Here is a 17,779-nt window from a genome sequence, read left to right as displayed (position 1 = left end):
TTGGATCGCCACGTAAAAGTGTGATGGGGGCTGTGGAATGTGTGTCTCTAGATTTCAAGGAAATGTCTGCGTCGTGATGTGTCGCGTGCTTTACATGTAATTAGAATGTGAACAATGTAATTAGAAATGTGGACCTTTACACCTGCTTCGCAGAGGTATTGAGGATCCAGTGATCAGATGTGAGTGCTTCAAATGAGTAATAATATACGACTGTGTCACATACGCACTGCTCGAAAACACCTCAATGGGGCAATGTGTTAATTTTAGAAGTGCATGCGTCACAACTGAAATCAAACTCCCGGCCGCGGGGTCGCTTTTCTGATGGAGGCGAAAAGCAAAACCGCCCGTGTGTACGAGGTGTCGGTGCACGTTAGAGATCCCCAGGTGGTCCAAATTAATCTGGAGCCCTCCACTACGGCGCGCCTCATCGCCTGCGTTGCGTCGGCGCGTTAAATCCTACAATCAATCAATCAATCAATCAATCAATCAATCAATCAATCAATCAAACACCGCTAACTTTGCTGCAGTCTGTAAGTCAATGGCTTTCGCTCTGTAAACAATTGACCCTTACAATTCCCCGACGGCTAGCTTTGCAAGTCAAATGCACGGAGAGGCAGCAGTCATGTGAGGATCCAAACTTCGGCGTCTTAAGTATAAAAACAAAAAAAAGCAATAAGGCCAGACAGTACGACGAACGACATTGGCATGTTGGTTTTAACAAAAGGGGGGCAATACCGTTCAAAGTGGGAACGAAATTACAAACGCAGGCCGCACCGCTGTGCTGCGCATAAGAACAAAACACGGGACGGGTGGGAACGCGGAGGAAAGGGAGACAAAGCCTGCTTGGGCCATTGCACGCAGACCCGTATTTGGAACCAAGCGGAAATAGAGGTGCCCTGTCATAAGCTGCTTGCGCCTTCACGGCGCCGGTTCCCCTGCAAAGCGCACAAGGTTCGTCGTTAATTACCATATTAATAAGGGCGAAGTTCACAGAGGACAGCCAATGCGCTTGCAGGCAATGATAAGTATCACAATCATTTAAGCTAGGGTTCTATATATTTTTAGTGTCAGAAAAAAACACTGGTGTCTGCACGTGTCTCTGAAGCCCCAGGAGTTCGTTAATGCGATGCATTTGGAAACAAACGTCCAGGTGTGTGTGCTATAAGGTCATCACTGATTTCGCACGCCGTTCAAAACATTATTTGGGTTTCAATCTTACCAGTCTCATAAACTCGGCATTCATGTTGAATACATTAGTTATTAACAGGCAGCATCAGCAAGATCAGAACATGGCTCACACCTCAGGCTTGTACGTCTGATTATTAGGGTAAGTCTTTTCACTTCGTCAATTATCAATAGGCCCCAATTTCCAGATCAGTGGAGTCTAAATAGATGCGAGTCCGTGTGTGTGTGTTTTCCCAAGGATAGCCACTGCCGACGTTCAAAAAAATGATTATATGCCTACTTGTTTTGCATAAACTCTGTGTAACCTAAATGTCGTGTGCTAAAAGGCTTCGCTGCCCATCCGCCTTCAGAAGGCTCAATGAATCATAATTTATTAATGTGTGGCTCTTCCGTCAAGTGACGTCTGCCGGCCTCTTAGAAAAGGGAACGTGGGGGTGGCTGGCAAGCCGCTGCTATAGCTTAATGGCCATTTCGACGCTGCCATTTCTGATCACGAGACTGTGTGCGGCATTTCAAGAAGGGTAGGTCAAGTTGTTGATTATATTCGGCTGTTCACTCTCGAATACATGGCAAGGTACAACATTTGCATACCTGTAAAACATAGCCTGTTTTCGCTTGGCAGACGTAATAGTGCGTTCTTAAAATGCTCTGCGTGAGAGTCGACAATGCTTTCTACGCTTTAAAAGGTAATTTCGTGCTGTAGAACTCACCTACCCCACAAGCTTTGGCTGCCCTCCTACGCCGCTAAAATACAACGCTCGTTGAAATCATACTTCTCCCTAACAGCCTTGGATTGCCAGAACAGTGAGAATGAGAATATGATTGTTTCTCGCTTTGTACTTCATTAAGGTGATTTTTTTCTACGCACAAAATTTGCCCACGCATCTTTCAGAAGTTACTATGTGGTGTGTAGATAAAGAATGATGCATTTCTTCCGAGCTGAAAAATATGTCCCGCAAAACCTAAGATCCCCAACCACCGCGAGGGCTGCGCCACCTCGCCACACCTTAGGGAGACCGCGGCGCAAGTGATGGGAGCTCATGCGGTGTTTCGCGGGCTCCCATTTGGTTTTCCCGTTCGCGACGCACAAACACTATTATGGTCACGTGAGTAGGCAAGTAAAACTTTTGTCACACCCCGAATACAGTTTCATCTTGGCGGGGTAGTCCAGAGTAAAAAAATGAGGCCCTGATCTCTCCGGCGAAGATTGCAGCCGCAGCACGCGACGTACCGGAGTAGGACGGACACGGGCTACCCGTAGCTGTTGTACCCCACCTTCTACATTACGTTTCAATATACGTTTCGCTCTCTGAGTCAGCACCTCTGCCATGTTTTCATTGCTGCCTACTCTTTGTTGGAATAGCGGTAGTTACAACCATCGTGTCTAACAAAGTACTTTCATTTGCACTTGTTCTGAAGATAAGACCATTTATTCAACGTTCGTAGAAGGTTAGCTCCTATTAATTCCAACCTCAAAACAAAAAAAAAACAACCTTTTGTTTATTATTTGCGTCGTTATTGGCGGTGAGCGCGAACACAGGCGGCGCTGCGAAGCGCGCCTCCGTGACGTCAGCTTAGGAATTCTCGAATTTGTCGTCTGCTTCACTCAGGATCGCTCTCCCTGCTGTTTCTTTGCGCTCAGTCAACGTCTGATGCTTGTCCGCACCAGAATTGGCGTGTGGGTAACTTTTTATCATAATAATAGGCTGCTTTGTGGCGCAGTGGGTAGAGCACCATGTACCTTGCGTTCCGCCCGCAGGGTCGTGGGATCGAAACCAGGCGCCGGTAAGTAGGCTTAAAATCGCATACACTAGCTCATGGTGTCAATTAAAGTGTAGTTTTGGATACCGCTACGGGAGAAACATTGCCGGCGCCACCCCATTCCTTGCGAAGCCGGTCCTGTGCGGAGCGCGAAGAGTCGGAGCTAGTAGGAGTCAGCTTCTCATGTAAGCATTCGAACAAAAGGAACAGTCAGCTGCTAATAACCAACAACATCGAAAATGGAAGACCAAAACAAATTCTAGGCCTTCAGGGCTGTCGGCTTTGACAGAAGGCATCACGATTCCCGGTAATCATATGTAAGGTAAAACAGTTTTTGCAACTTTGCCGAACGCTCGAACGTGTTTTGTCACATCACTTTACGTTGTCAAGGCATGAAAGTTTGCCGACATGCACTATAGACTGCAGAAACTGTAGGTTGAGTTCCAAATAACCCAGTGTGTATATACGCGCGTGCTGATTCTATACCAGGCATCTAACCAGTATGGAGGTTTATTGAGCAAAACGAGTCACGTCTTCGTTAAATTTATATTAACACATATATGTTTGTTAAGACCTGGAGGGATATTTCAGAACATTTTGCACAGCCATATCTTCCCGATATTCGGATATGCGTTATAGGAAAACTGCACTCAAGAGGAGGAGGAGGAGTAAGGAGAGGAGGGGAAAACTTTGTTTAACAATTAAATCGATCTGGTTAGTGGGCCGGGTCCTCAGTCCAGGACAAGAGAGTAAAAGTAATTTTCTTCAAATCATAGAACGCCATCCCGAGTAGAATAGGATTTGTTCTCCGCGCCTGGAAGGGTTGAAAAGCAATAAAGAGCTACTTGGAATTCTTCTTCGGTTTCGAGTCTTGTAATATAGGCAGGTATACTATTTATTACGTTACTTAGCGAGTATATCATGCCTTCCACACCGTAATCATGTCATCATTGTTCGAGTTGAGAGTCAGTTCGTTATGATAACGATATAATTACGATAGAAATTCGGAGCACAAAAGCCGACTTCGAGTACTGTGGACCACGTTGTTTAGGGCGCGGTCGCGGTGGCGTAGCACAAACGTTCTCATTGTATTTGCATGTGAATAAACAAAGCACGCTGCGGATATGCACCTTCTTGCACGCAGCCGTAATGAAAGCCAATTTGTGAAGAAGGGAATGTATGCCATACAAAATGAAGGAAATATCCACACGACCTTTGTGAGGCTCCCAAACATCCCGAAACATCCTAATAAGAAGTTGGTGACGGCGCAGAAAAATTAATGCGTTGCGCAGAAAAAAAAAGCAAGAAACATTAATCCGATACCAGACAACAACGAAAGAAACAGAAGTCGCTTTATTTCCTGCTGTGCGATGAGCGTGTAGAGGCCGCTGTGCTTGGTATGTAGTATTAGACTGTTGAGTCTTCATAGGAGCATCTCAAAAATACTGCAGGGAAGCCTACGCATTTTGAATACTTATCGAGAAGCTCTGATCGCTGATCCTCGCGAATAAGCTAGAAAGGACGAGTTACACACGATCTTCTGACCGATACTCCGAAGAAAGTTGTTGTCTATCTCTTCGTGTGTTGCAAACTTGTGGGGGATACAGCTTCAAATTATTCAGATGCTTCAGAAGCTGGCAAAATAACTGAGTCGCTAGAAATACGCTTTTTAACGCACTACAGCAACGAAGCGGGCGATTTCTAGCCCAGGCACTGTTGCCCCTCACAAGCGGAGTGTAGCAGACGACAGCGGCGCGAATCCCTAAGCCGACGTCAGAGCCAGGGGGCGCCACTCAAAGATCTCGCCGCCAATATTTGTGGCTAATGCACGTATCAGGAAAGACGGGAAGGACGATATGCAAATAAATTTGCAGACGTGTTTGTCCGCCTCTTCGTAAAAAGGAGGAGTTTGTGAGACGGTAACCGATCAGTCACGCTACCAGTCTCCCTTGCACGATGGGCCACTTCCATTAGTGCACCACACCGCTCGCAACTATACCGCTCCGAAGTCGTGCATAGCAGACTGCGTGCTGCACGCAACAAGCGAGATGGCGCGCACGGCGGAGGAATGAACCGCCAACGCTAACGGGACCGCTCGATGGGGGCCAAAGCGGCTCTTCACGGGCCGCTCCGCCGTCTCGCGCCGTCGATCGAACGAAAGGTGTTTGCCGGATCTCATAGCGGCACTTCTCCCGCTCTCTCCCCGCTCGCATCATCTCCGGGCCTTTTGTACGGCTGACGCACGGCGCGTTCGCATGCATACGTGGCTTTTATCCGCGCTATAGCCGCGAAAAAGACGTTGAGCACGTGGGCGCCAAGAGTTCCCCCCGTCCTTCTGAACGTGGAATAATTGGAGTGTTATGCCCATCTCGTCGCTTGTTTTGTCTCGTATAACAAAGGTGGACTTGAGTGACGCAGGGGGCCGCCGCGTGGTGGCGCGCTGGTCAACACGAGCGCCTACGTTACGGAACTGTCCGGGGAATAAGTGACGCATGACTACGCGCGGTAAATAGGCTCCCATACACGTTTTTGTTTCCCCCGCCGATTATGTGTTTTGCTTGGTTGCTTCCCAAGTGTTATGAAAGGCTCTACCGTGGTTCCTTTGTTAGCTGGTAGAGTCACGTTTGCGTAGCGTGCGCCCCCTCACTAAGATCTTACGCTTTCGGTTGGACGACGTCCCTTGTGGAGCGATCAGTTAGGGAGGAGGACACAAAAGTTGGTAATTAGAGTTTGGGGTTCGTTGAACGCGCGCACTACACATAAAAATGTAGTTATCAGCGCGAAATGAAAAAAAAAGGTTATTGTAAAACTTGCGGTTAGATCCCACCACCCATACAAAAATGCCTTATGGGCGTCTATTGAAAAATGTATGGTGAGCTATGGCCGCCTATGGGTCTCTATGGTCACCCATAAAAAGGCATAAATTAGGCTATAGCCAGCTATTGAAGTTTTTATAGATCCTGCACTAAAGACTGTAAACCATACAATTCTCTTTAGACGATTATAGAACATCCTAATGTGTTTGGTCTATAGAGTCACAGCTATTCAGGTAACTATAGCCAGCTAAAGAAATATGTATGGCTTTAGTTCTATAGACCAGCCGCGGCAAAGCTCTTTTGGCTGGCTATAGACCATTTTTTAGCTTGAAGTCTACAGACTCAAAACCATTCAGCTGTCTTTTGCCAGCTATTGAAAAGAGTTCGTCCTAAAGCTATAGAGAGAAAGCCATAAAAGCTCATTCGGCTGGCTATAGGCCGTTGTTTCGCTCTAAGTCTACAGACTTCAAACCATTCAGCTGTCTTTTGCCAGCTATTGAAAAGAGTTCGTCCTAAAGCTATAGAGAGAAAGCCATAAAAGCTCATTTGGCTGGCTAAGGGCCGTTGTTTAGCTCTAAGTCTACAAACTTGGAACCATACGGATGTCTTCTGCCAGCTATTGGAGAGAATTTGCTTTAAAGCTAAAGTGAGGCAGCCATAAAAGCTTCTGCTGCTGGGTACAGTACAATATATAACTGTAAACCTTTAGATGTGTGATAATTAAGCAACATTTTGCCGGTATTAAGAAAGCGTTTGGCGCAGAACTTACAAGCCTGCATCCATAAAGGCTTCTTTAACTAACTACATAGTAACATACGGCTCCAAGTTTCCAGCCGCTAATCGAAAAGTGTTAGCCTATAAAGGTATAATTCGAGCAACCATTAAATCCTATTCTGCTGGTTTCAATATGACTTATGACGCGAAATTCATATACTCATGATTTACCTAGCTACATTTACAACAAAGATTGGATAACGATGATGAGGTTGATCGGCCGGTTATATGAACGTATTTGTTCAATAAGGTTAGGTACTTATTATACCAACAATACGGGAAAAGTACAATTAAAAGAAGCTACTGATTAAGGCTCAAATTCAGGTTGCAACTTTGGATACTGCGCGTCCGCAAAGCTTGCAGATGAACGTTGACCGAAAGACGTATAATTTCGTAGAATTATTCCTCTGTGGCCCTTCGCTGCCGCGGTCAAGTGAAAAAGCGGGCTTCTCTGAAAACGGCCCTCACAGCGTCGAAGCAGATTGGAAATAACTTTCGCGGCCCAGGGTACGCTCTCTCAGAAATATGGTGGAAGCTGCGAACAACCGCATTCTTTCTCCCGCGGACCCCACTTTCAGATTAGTCATTGAGAAAGGGGGAGAGCGACCCACGCCGGGCGAAGGAGGCGCGGTGAAGAAATTCTGGGAAGCGATGAAAGGGTAGAGGGGACACCCCTGCTTCCGGTTTTATTTTATTTTGTTTGTTTGACATACTGGTTTTGGCGATGGGTACCGAAGGACACGGCCGTGCGGCCCGCGCTGTGTTAGTATTCCTGCGCGCAGCAATGCTAGTGACAGACAATGTTCCCTGAGTACTGAGAACAGATACAACTTTTTCGGATGAAGAAAAGAAAACGTTAAACGATGTTGTACTTACCAAAAAAAAAATTACCAGCAAACAAGTTAGAAAAAGATCGAAAGATGGGCATGTATTTCCGCACTATTTGCTATCGCGATGGACCTGCTTATACCTGGATGTACTCAGTCAGCCACATTTCGTCTCCTTGTTCATGTGCGCGGGCATGGCACGTGTTGCCTGGTGCTGGGAATTTCAACTCGACGGCAATGTGCTCGTGTAGATGGTGTGACGCCAAGCAAATGTGTCGCTTTTTGGTGTCCTGAATTTCGGTGTTTACGGTGATAGTGTTACGATTAATTCAACATCAACTTCAAGTCATGCGAAAATGGATACCTGCGATACTGTGACAGGAATTTCATCGTACGCAAAACTCTAGGGTGAGTGATCTTACGAACTGAAGAGACTCTATAGTGCGAGAAATGCAGGACTTTTTTTGGTGTTCACGAATACTTTTCTAAACTACCCTGCACCACATGGGCACTGCAACGTAGACAGAAGTGAAGATTTGGCCGCGGTGATGTGACAAAAATAATCATTTCGCGAACGGAGAAAACTTACAAGGAACTAATTGAGTGAACTTGGAAAAACGTCTTTTTTATCATTGCATTGTGTGTGACCATCTTCATTTTTTTTATTGAGAGTGCATTTCCATTTTAGCCACCGAACTTGCAGCTGTGTGCGTTGAGTACTGAGTGTAATGAACGACTTCTGAGTGCTTTCTTTTCTAAGGACTACCCAGCACCTGTAGGTATTTGTGTCTCGGCGGACGTTCGCGGGGAATGTGCTGCGTAGTGTGGCTGTCGAGCGAGTCACTTAAGCGTGAGCCAGGGTGTTGGAATGCGTGTGCTGTGTTTTTCGATCGGCGTATGTGAACAACTGTTTACTGGTGGTGAAGTAGCGTAGATAGTAGCCATTTATGTGATGAATGGAATGAATAAACCTCTTGATTTTGCTTTCCTTGAATGCCGGTGTTTAAGCCTTTTGTGAATGAGAACTGGCGAAGTGTTTGCAATCGCAACCTCGCACTCCCCCTATATCGCTGAAGTGTTCACGGAGCACATATTACAGAATGCACCTAAGTGTCACAGGACAAGTTCTAGAGATCTGCAAGGCTCAATGCTGGCATGGTAGCGTGCTAATAATTTCTCAGCGGCTGCTGCTGTCGCTGTGTTTCAAGTAGTGGTTATTCTCTTCTGGCTGCAGCTCATGCAAAAATATTGTTTGGTCGGCTATTGACAAACCTTCTTATGGCTGTCTTTAGCTATTTGGCCCAATTATCTTTAGACATTTCTATGGCTGTCTTTAGCCATTCCTATCGACATTCCTATGGGTGTCTTTAGATTCTCCTATAGCCATAGCGATATCCAAAGAAGACCTAAGACGGCCATAGAACCGGCTATAGAAGCAGCTAAAGACACCCATAGGGATTTCAATACGAATAGCTAAAGACAACCATACAACCGGCTATAGAAGAACCTAAAGACACCCATAGGAATGTCGATAAGGATAGCTAAAGACAGCCGTAGAACCGGTTATAGAAGAAGCTAAAGACACCCATAGGAATGGCGATACGAATCGCTAAAGACAGCCATAGAAAAGTCTAAAGATTATTGGGCCAAATAGCTAAAGACGACCATAAAAAGGATTTTCTATAGCCGACCATACAATATTTTTGTATGGACAGCCATGTGCCCCTCAGAAAGTCAAAGTTCCATGTGATTTGAAATAGGAGTGCTCAGAAAAAGTCACTGAGGTTTATCCGGGCTAACTAACGATTATTAATCTCCAATAAACACCAACAGTCGAAAACGTGACTACTTGGTTGGTATTTATAAATGATATTGGCAGAAGAAACCAAACAAGGATATTCGAGACTGTACGATCTAAAGGGCTAACAAAGAACTAGCTCGTTTTGCGCTTTAAATAATGTTTTTTTTTTGTACACAGGGCTGCGCACCTGTTTTTCAGTATGCAGCGTTCATCCTGTCTTTTTTTCGTCTCTGTCCGTAAGTATTTTGCGCCGCCAGTACGCTTCCCGGACAGTCCTCCGAGGATTAATGAATACACGGGCAGTATATATTGGCTCAATCGAAAATAGTGCTCACGGTGATGGATCAATTATCTGAGTATACCAAGAGAAAGGTATTGGGTATATAGGATCTTTACTAATAGCAATTACTTCCCGCTAACCTTCCGCTCACAAATAGTTGCCATCAGTATGCCCAAAACAATTCGGCGTTTCTAACAAGAATGGTGCTTTCAAACTGCGACTAAATTCAATTCTAGCTTATACGTACGCTCGATCAAGCATTACGGATGGAACTTTTGGTACTTACAGTCTTTACAGTACTAATGCACCATATCCCGTTCAATAGTACTATACGCTATAGTATGGCACTAACATACAGTATTAAAAGGACTATATAACATAAAGGATGTCAAATAGCTTATGTTACTGGGACAGACGCTATATAGTATTTACAGAGCTACAGCGCGATATCCTGTACTGTACACTATGCCATCGTACTAACGTACATCATTACCCGGACAAAAAGTCCAACAAGACTTTCCTGTTGGGCTGAGAGCACGCCTGTGGGGCCAATAAGAAATTCTGTCGGCACTCTATCGTTCCAATAGCCTGGTCTTCCAACAGGGAGCTTAACCTTGATGGCGTTTGTGGGGCCAATAAGAAGCTCTGTCGGCACTCTATCGTCCCAACAGCGTAGTCTTCCTACAGGGAGTTCAACCGTGATGGCGTTTACCGGCTCGCCAACACGATCAGTGAACGCCAACAGACGCCTTGTTGGTAATCAGCGGCGCGAGCGCGCCATCAGACAGAACCGACAGACGCCCTGAAGGTGTTTTTAGGGCCTAAACAGCAGCGTCTATGTTTGGCATAGACGCTAAACGTCAGCGTTTGTGTTCTGATTTTTCCCTTCAATAAGTAACAGACAGACGGACGATAACATAACGATGTCAAGATATGCTTTGGCTCATACCACGGCAAGCACAATAGTTTGTTGCTGCAGCCTCGGTTACTCTTCGTCAAGAACAAACTGAATCGGCTGTACAGCTTTCTTCGAGGGCGTGTAGCAGGGGTTCTATCTTCCTTTTTTGCGCAGGCCTCCTGGGGCGGCCCCTGTAAAATCTTTTTCGCTCGTCGCCGCCGTCCACGGTACCTGTTTGCTGTACCTATTATGTCGCCGTCACCGCATGATTCGGTCGCTATCTAATATTGCCTTGCATTATCCCCACTTGTTACAAACTCAGAGGTTTTCGCACTGTTAGCAGTCGTTTTACACGACGGGTTTGATGCGCCTGACATGCCCGGAGTGGCATCGCTTGTAGTATTAGCGCGACGTTGCTTGTCTGCAAGACGGTGCCGGACAAACAAGCGTTATCAACGCCAGAATTCTAACGGCACATTCCATTTCATTCGTGGCTACCGTGGCTTGCGCAGAAAAGGTCGGGTTGACCTGCGAAAGCTTTGCTTGAGTCAAATAAGGGAGCTTTGGCTCAATCGCTTGCAGCGCTAGCAATGTGGCCTCGTCTGCAAGATCGGTGCGTGAGAAACAAGCGTTAGGACAGCCAGAATTTCAAAAATGCAGCATAAACTAGACACAAACAAGATTCGTTGACAACTTAAGTAAGTATACAGTTGTTTTAGGCGCTCCCGGACCGCTCGCCAAGTTTGCTGAGTGGTAGCGCGTCCGCTTACTGTTTTGAAGGTCAATGGTTCGATTCCTCGTCGAATCTCGCTTTTTCTTTTTTTTTTTCCCTGGCGAGGGTTTTATTAGCTCTTTTTTTTTAAGACCAGGCTAAGCGCCTGTTGCTTGCTTTCCATCACGCCGACATTTACCACCCTCTTCCTAAACCCAAAGTAGCTTGTTTTCTCGCCCCTTCTCTCTTGAGTAGCCCGCCGTGAAAACAAAACCAAAACAAACGTCAAAACTTCTTTACAATATCAGTATATATGTCAGTTACTTTATGTGTATTCACTTTTGCGTTTAAAAACCTTAAATTCAAGTTATAAACACCTTTCAGACTTTGAAATCAGAAAGATAATTACCAATATTACAGCACTAACACAATTTCTGCCAAACATAGAGGTCCGGCTGGCAACAATCTCTCACTTTTTGTGTGTTTGTTCATGGCGTTTTGTGCCGAGTGGTTGCTGGTGCAATTATTTCAGTTTTATCTATTTCAAGCTTAAATCATAGTTATAAAAGCTTTATGGGTGATGTCTACCCTTCCAACGTACGCGTGTGTCGAACATGGGGACCCGGGAAGAACGATCATCGCCGCATAAAATAGTGCGCGTCAAAAGTGGATGACATTGCGTTCGAACAAAGCCTGCTGCCTGTTGGTGTCCGCGAGTTGAAGACGACAGTGAAGGAGAATTGTACGTTGGAAACATCGTTTTTGCTAGGGTAAGTACGCATTTTTTTATTATTCTGTATTTGGTTGGAACGAGTTATGGTTCACTAGACCCCCATCTCATTTACTCTGAGAGCCTAGGTGATTTAGCATACTTGTTTCGCGCCTAGTCCACCGTTTCCGCAGAAGTCAGCATCAATTTACGCTGAAGCTAGACCTTGGCTACGATGCTCGCGCTGTAGTACACGGCTGCTAAAAAAAAAAAAAAAAAAGAAACCGTACATTTGATTCTTTGGCTGGCGTCTCGTAGGTGGTGTGAAGTCTCCCCCCCTACCCGAATTCCGTGCACTGCGCTTCGTAGCTATTGCGCTCGCGAGACCGGCTGCCGCCGTTGCGACCTCGCCAACCTCGCGGTCTTCGGGCCGCGATATGCGTGCCGTTCTCGTGACGCTCGGTAACAGCGTCGTGAAATCGCCGTACTCGCTCGTCAACGCACCCCGACAGCGCACGCGTCGACCGGGTGCTGGCGGAGTTGTGCTGGAAGAAAAGCAGGCAAGAGATGAGGACGCAGGAGGTGTAGTTAAACTGATGAGAATTTACAAAGTGCAAGGGAGAGAAAATAGTATGCAAGGGCAGGAAACGGTGAGAGTTCGGGCCGCGCGCCAGCGAGCGAGTGCGGCGATTTCACGACGCCTGAAGTTGCCGAGCTTCACGAGTCCGGCACGAATATGACGACGCCCGCCTGAGAGTTCATAGAGGTATAGAATTCACATACGTGCAAATTGAAGGTGAAATGCGCGCATGTGGCCTCGCAGGGAGCTAGCATAGTCTCGGGGTAGTGGGGGAGATTTCACAACGCCTACGAGGCGCCTGCCGATTCCGTCAGAGTAGCTCTCGGGAAGTCTGGGGCTTGATATCAGAGGCATATGTATTGTTTAAATTAGTGCAGAAAATTGAGCGAATTCGCAAGTTCTCATTTTCGCAAAACCGCAGACCATACAGAGACTAACAAGAAAGCTGTAGGCACTCACTCAACTCGATTTATATTTGAGAATTGAACGTGGAGATACAAGTCAGACATTGAAAATGGAGGAGCCTCAACTATCACACACCAGAACCTATTGAAAGCAAGGGATGCAGATTGGCTGCTAGCATGCGTTCCATGCAAATTAGCTCAGCAGTGAGCTTTGCATATATCATGCATACCCCACTCCCAGTACCTGCGGGTCTAATAAATACATTCTTACTGTGACCTAAATTTCACTTGGGGTGTTCCGGGATTGTTCTTATTAGTGTCTTGGAGGTTACTGTCTAAGCGATTAAAAATCTATTTGATGTAAGCATTCGTGCTTTGTGTGTGCTCTTCTTGTATTTCAACAAGTGTCAGCACACTCACAGATTATGCACCTGCAGGTGCTGCTGCTGGCTGTCCTGGGTCGGCTGCCTTCCAATCCAGTTTCAAATGCTTTGCCACGGCCTTCCTTGGCCAACCGACACTGCACCTGCTGTACCCAAGTACTGCCTGGCCTTTCGTTGGTGCTCTGTACGCTTTGCCGCCAGGAATGATCATTCCTTCATCCATCATCTGGCCGCTTGGACCACCCGTTCAGAAGCCAGCGCATTTGCTCGACACATCGGTCCAGGCACTGCTGCCATACCGGTGCACCCACCGATTATGTACTTTCAGGTTAGTTATTGCATGTTGTAGAAACTGCCATGATGTATACCTGCTAGCAGTGCTGTGGCCTCTGATTATTTGAAACATTTTCATGAAGCAGTGTTGTGCGTTTGGAGCGTGTCATTGCTTAGCAGAGATATTGAAGAGAATCTGGGGCCGATGACTAAAGGGCAAGAAGAGAAATTGGACTGACTTTGAAGCAAGTATTCGTATGTAATCAAGCCAAGCAAACATTTAGGATCTTTCGATATGGTTTTGAATTTGCAATAAAAACTGGTGTGGAACTACTTTCCATTTTAAGTAAGCTAACAATTTTATCTACTTCAGATCATACTGGTATTAATCATACTATACCGAAAAGTACATCCCGCAGTCTGTAGAATTCCGACAGCGCTTTTTTCTCAGTCTCTCGTGACAGGCACTATTCTCAATGATTGGAAGATAGTCGAGGTAGCACCAAACTTTAAATCAGGAGACTGTACTTCACCATTAAGTTTCCCTAACAAGCACCATATGCAAGGTCGGGGAGCGTTTCATCCACTCTCAGGTGGCTAATTATTTACAAAATCACAATATCACATTCGGATATCACCACGGTTTTCACAAGGGTTACTTGAGAAACACTACTTTCAGGATTTGTTCCCGATCTACATTGATCCATTGACGCAGGCTTACAAACTGCGGTAGTTTTTCTCGATTTTTGTAAAGCATTCAATCGCATTGCACACCACAGACTACTTTTCAAACTTCACCCTAATGTCCTCACTTGAGCGAAAGATTTTCACTCTTCTCAAATGCAGTTTACTTCTCCTAATAACTATATACTTCTTTTGCTCGTGCCACTTTGTTGTCCCCCCAGGCAGGTTCCTTAGTCCTGTCTATCTTCCATGTTGCATATCCTCCCATGTAGGTCTATTTGCAGATGATGTTGTAATTTATCACACAATTTCTTTCAACTACTACCGTCAATGCTTTCAACCTGATCTTAACAAAATTAACTCCTTGTGCTGCAAATGGCTAATGTCGCTTATCTCTAAAACAAAGTGCATAACTTTAACGGTGGCAAGTCTCGAATTGTAAATACTTACTTCATTAACAACAGCCTGATTACCTCTTGAGACAAAGGTGTTTTGGTAGGCCGGTAGGGGAGGGGGGATTGCATGGTGGATTTCAAAAGGTAGATCAATTGGAAAATGAGACGTGTGATTAATATTTTCATTTGCACTCCAAAGCTCGCTTTATTTCATATGTTTAACCGACTGCAGTTGTTAGGGTGGTGTCCTGTGGAGGCGAATGTTGGTTAGATACCGCTTGGTGTGGCAGCTTTTCAGATGGAGGCAACACGTTAAGACGCCCGTGTTTTGAGATTTCGGTCCGCACAAAAATACCCAGGTGGTCAAAATTAATGCGAAGCCTTCCCTACAGTGCTCCCCATATCCCGAGTGTAGCTTTGGGGTGTTAAACCACCGTTTTTTTCTTTCTTCATGTTTTTGGAATATTACCTGCTGCTGTAGCAGGTGCAAGATAAAGGTGAAATTATGCATGTTTCCAAGAGCTGAATATAAAGGCCATATTGAAGTGCGTTTATGGGTCTATCTCATAGCAGTAGTGAAAGGTTATATACTCTGGTGCAGGTTAAGAACAGCAATGGCTCATGTAGTGTAGTCCAGTGTTTGACAAAATGCCGTGTAGGCAGGTAAAAGCATTATTGCAATGATGAAACGTAGGTCACTGACCAAGTCAAAAAACCCATTTAACGGTTTGGTGCTTGTTCACGGTGAGCATGTGTCGTGGAAAATGAAGCTATATATTGGGCATTACGCAGTGCAATGAGTTTGCATAGATATGGTGCGGATTGCCATCCATTATGTTGATAATGTTGGGCGTCGTCTGAACGATGAGCGACTCGAGCAGTAATTGAGAAGATAGATTGCACTCAGTTGTCAGTAATTTCGCCTTGTTCCAGTCGACCACGTGTCCCGTCCTCTCACGGTGCTCTGCCAGTGCACTTGTTTTTGCATGGCCCTTGTTCACTTCGTTCCAGTGCTGCGTTAATCTTCTGTGCAGATTGCCCGTTTCGCCAATGTACACTGATTTGCATTCAGCGCATGGAATCTAATAAACAACACCCGGAAGCTTAGAGCGTGAGAGGGGGTCCTTCACGCTGACAATGTCAGAACGCAGCTTGCTAGTGGGCACAGGCACGATGTATGCACTGCGTTTCTTGAAAATGCGTGCGAGAGTTTCACTGATCTGTGGAACGTAGGTAATTGCTGCACGTTTTGATGCAGTCCTTGTGGCTGCCTAAAGCATTATATTCAAAAAGAAGCGAAGAGGGCGACTAGCAGGAATCCGCATTGACATTAGCAGGCAGAAGCGTCCACAAGGCCTATGTCAAAACGTGCTGCAATTCTCGTTCTACACATCAATCAAGCTTTTGCACGCATTTTCAAGAAACACAGTGTGCACATCGTGCACGTGCCCACTAGCAAGCTACGTTCTGAAATTGTCAGCGTGAAAGACCCCCTCTCACTCTTCAAGCTTCCAGGTGTTGTTTATTGGATTTATTGGAAATGCAAATCAGTGTACATTGGCGAAACAGGCAATCTGCACAGAAGATTAATGTAGCACCGGAACGAAGTGAACAAGGGCCATGCAAAAACGAAGCCCAAACCAGCCCTGACACCAGAGAAGGTCACATCCCTGAAAGGTATTGCATGTGATATCTGGCATCAGAACTCATAGCTAACTCATAATTTAGCAAAATCAAGCATCCCCTAATATGAAACTTCTGGCACAATAAATGGTCTCACATTTGAGAGTTTTACCAGTCCGTCCGTTCCGTCACGTACGTAGCTAGCGTGTTTACCGGAACCCGTCTGGGCACTTAAGCATTCTTCACAGTAGGGGGATTAGTTCCGCGCACCTGCCTTCGCCATGTTCGCGCCTCCTCGCCCTTCCGCGCGCGCAGGCGCAGACCAGTCCCGGTAACAACGTAACGAACGGAACGGACTGCTGGAACTCTCTGTTGTGCCTGAATGCCATTCATGAATAATGGTTTGCTGCGGGCCCAGCATGTGTTAGCTTACAAGAAAAAATGCTACAGGGTATTAGTTTATTCCCCAAAGTGTTGCTTTTTACTGGCAACCTGTTTGGAAATATTTGTTACCCTTTTACCGCATGGTCTTTTGTTCACAAGGTCATTGAACCCTTTATTATTCTCTCTATCTACAGCTCTTTTTCAGATCTATGTGGCCAGGACTGCGTCTGCGAAGCCCACTGAAGCCAGGCTAAAGGTGGTGCGAAAGCACCTTTTGCAAAAGCACGGCGACATGCAGCGCAAATAAATGAGTGAGCAGTACAAAATGAACTTCTCTATTTTTATTTTGCTAAAAGGCCTACATGCTTGCCAAACTTGTAAACCAGTTCCACACCTCACAGCATGTGTCCTAAGTCAATCTCGTCATCGGACCTAGAGCTTCACCAACAGACTGCATTCAGACCAACAGACTGCATTCAGACCGACAGACTGCCATCAGACCGACAGACTGCCATCAGACCGACAGACTGCCATCAGGCCAACAGGCTGCCATCAGACCGACAGGCTGCCATCAGACCGACAGGCTGCCATCAGACCGACAGGCTGCCATCAGACCAACAGACCGATATGCCGAATTTCCGGATTGGCTGTCGGTCCAACAGCCTGAATGTCTGTTGGGATTTCTCTTGGGGTATAAGTACTGTATAACATAAATAGTGTCAAATAGCTTATTGTACGGTACCGATCAAATAGGCGAGTGGGAAAGAATAGCGTCAAGGGCGGCTGCAGAGAAAGAACCCCACAGCCAAGGCGCTAGGATTTAAACCAGCCCTGAATCTTACTTCTCATTTGTTTGCCTTTGCGGAGCAACCACGGATGTTGAACAAGCAATTTTACGTGGAGATTTGCCGCGCCAGGAAAGAAAAAAACTGTACTCACAGGTGTGTAAGACGACGGATCTGTCAATAAATGGAATCTCTGTGAGCTGGGCAATATCATACCTTATCATGTCTCTAATGTTGTCTTTTTTTATTTTTACGAATTGCGATACGAGTGCTATCAGAGCGGCAGTGCAGCTGCTCTTACCTGGAATAATAATCTCATGGAACAGGGATAATATTGCAGTGAATGTAGTGCTCGGAAAAGGGCGGGCGAGGTTTATTATTGCATGAATCATAAAAAGGGAATCACCGCAAAACTTTCCTGGCGCCGTGTTCACTTTCGATCGACGGCTTTTTTTTTCAGCTTTTTAGATCAAAGGCTTTCTTTCTAGTCAATAAAAATCCCATT

At 45.8% G+C, this 17,779-nt stretch overlaps 1 long non-coding RNA gene across 1 annotated transcript; it reads left to right on the top strand.

The window, feature by feature from the left end:
• The first annotated feature begins 11,551 nt into the window (after window positions 1–11,551).
• LOC144141804 (uncharacterized) lies at window positions 11,552–16,819 on the top strand. The gene is made up of 3 exons (XR_013316706.1): window positions 11,552–11,824; window positions 13,185–13,458; window positions 16,684–16,819. It is a non-coding gene; the product is annotated as an uncharacterized LOC144141804 (long non-coding RNA).
• The last annotated feature ends 960 nt before the right edge of the window (window positions 16,820–17,779 follow it).

Source organism: Haemaphysalis longicornis, unplaced genomic scaffold, assembly GCF_048455015.1.
Source record: "Haemaphysalis longicornis isolate Haplotype H1 unplaced genomic scaffold, Haemaphysalis longicornis Haplotype H1 scaffold_6, whole genome shotgun sequence".
Classification (NCBI taxonomy): domain Eukaryota; kingdom Metazoa; phylum Arthropoda; class Arachnida; order Ixodida; family Ixodidae; genus Haemaphysalis; species Haemaphysalis longicornis.
The sequence above is the reverse complement of the archived record's forward strand: the minus strand, read 5'-3'. Positions and strand labels throughout refer to the sequence as shown.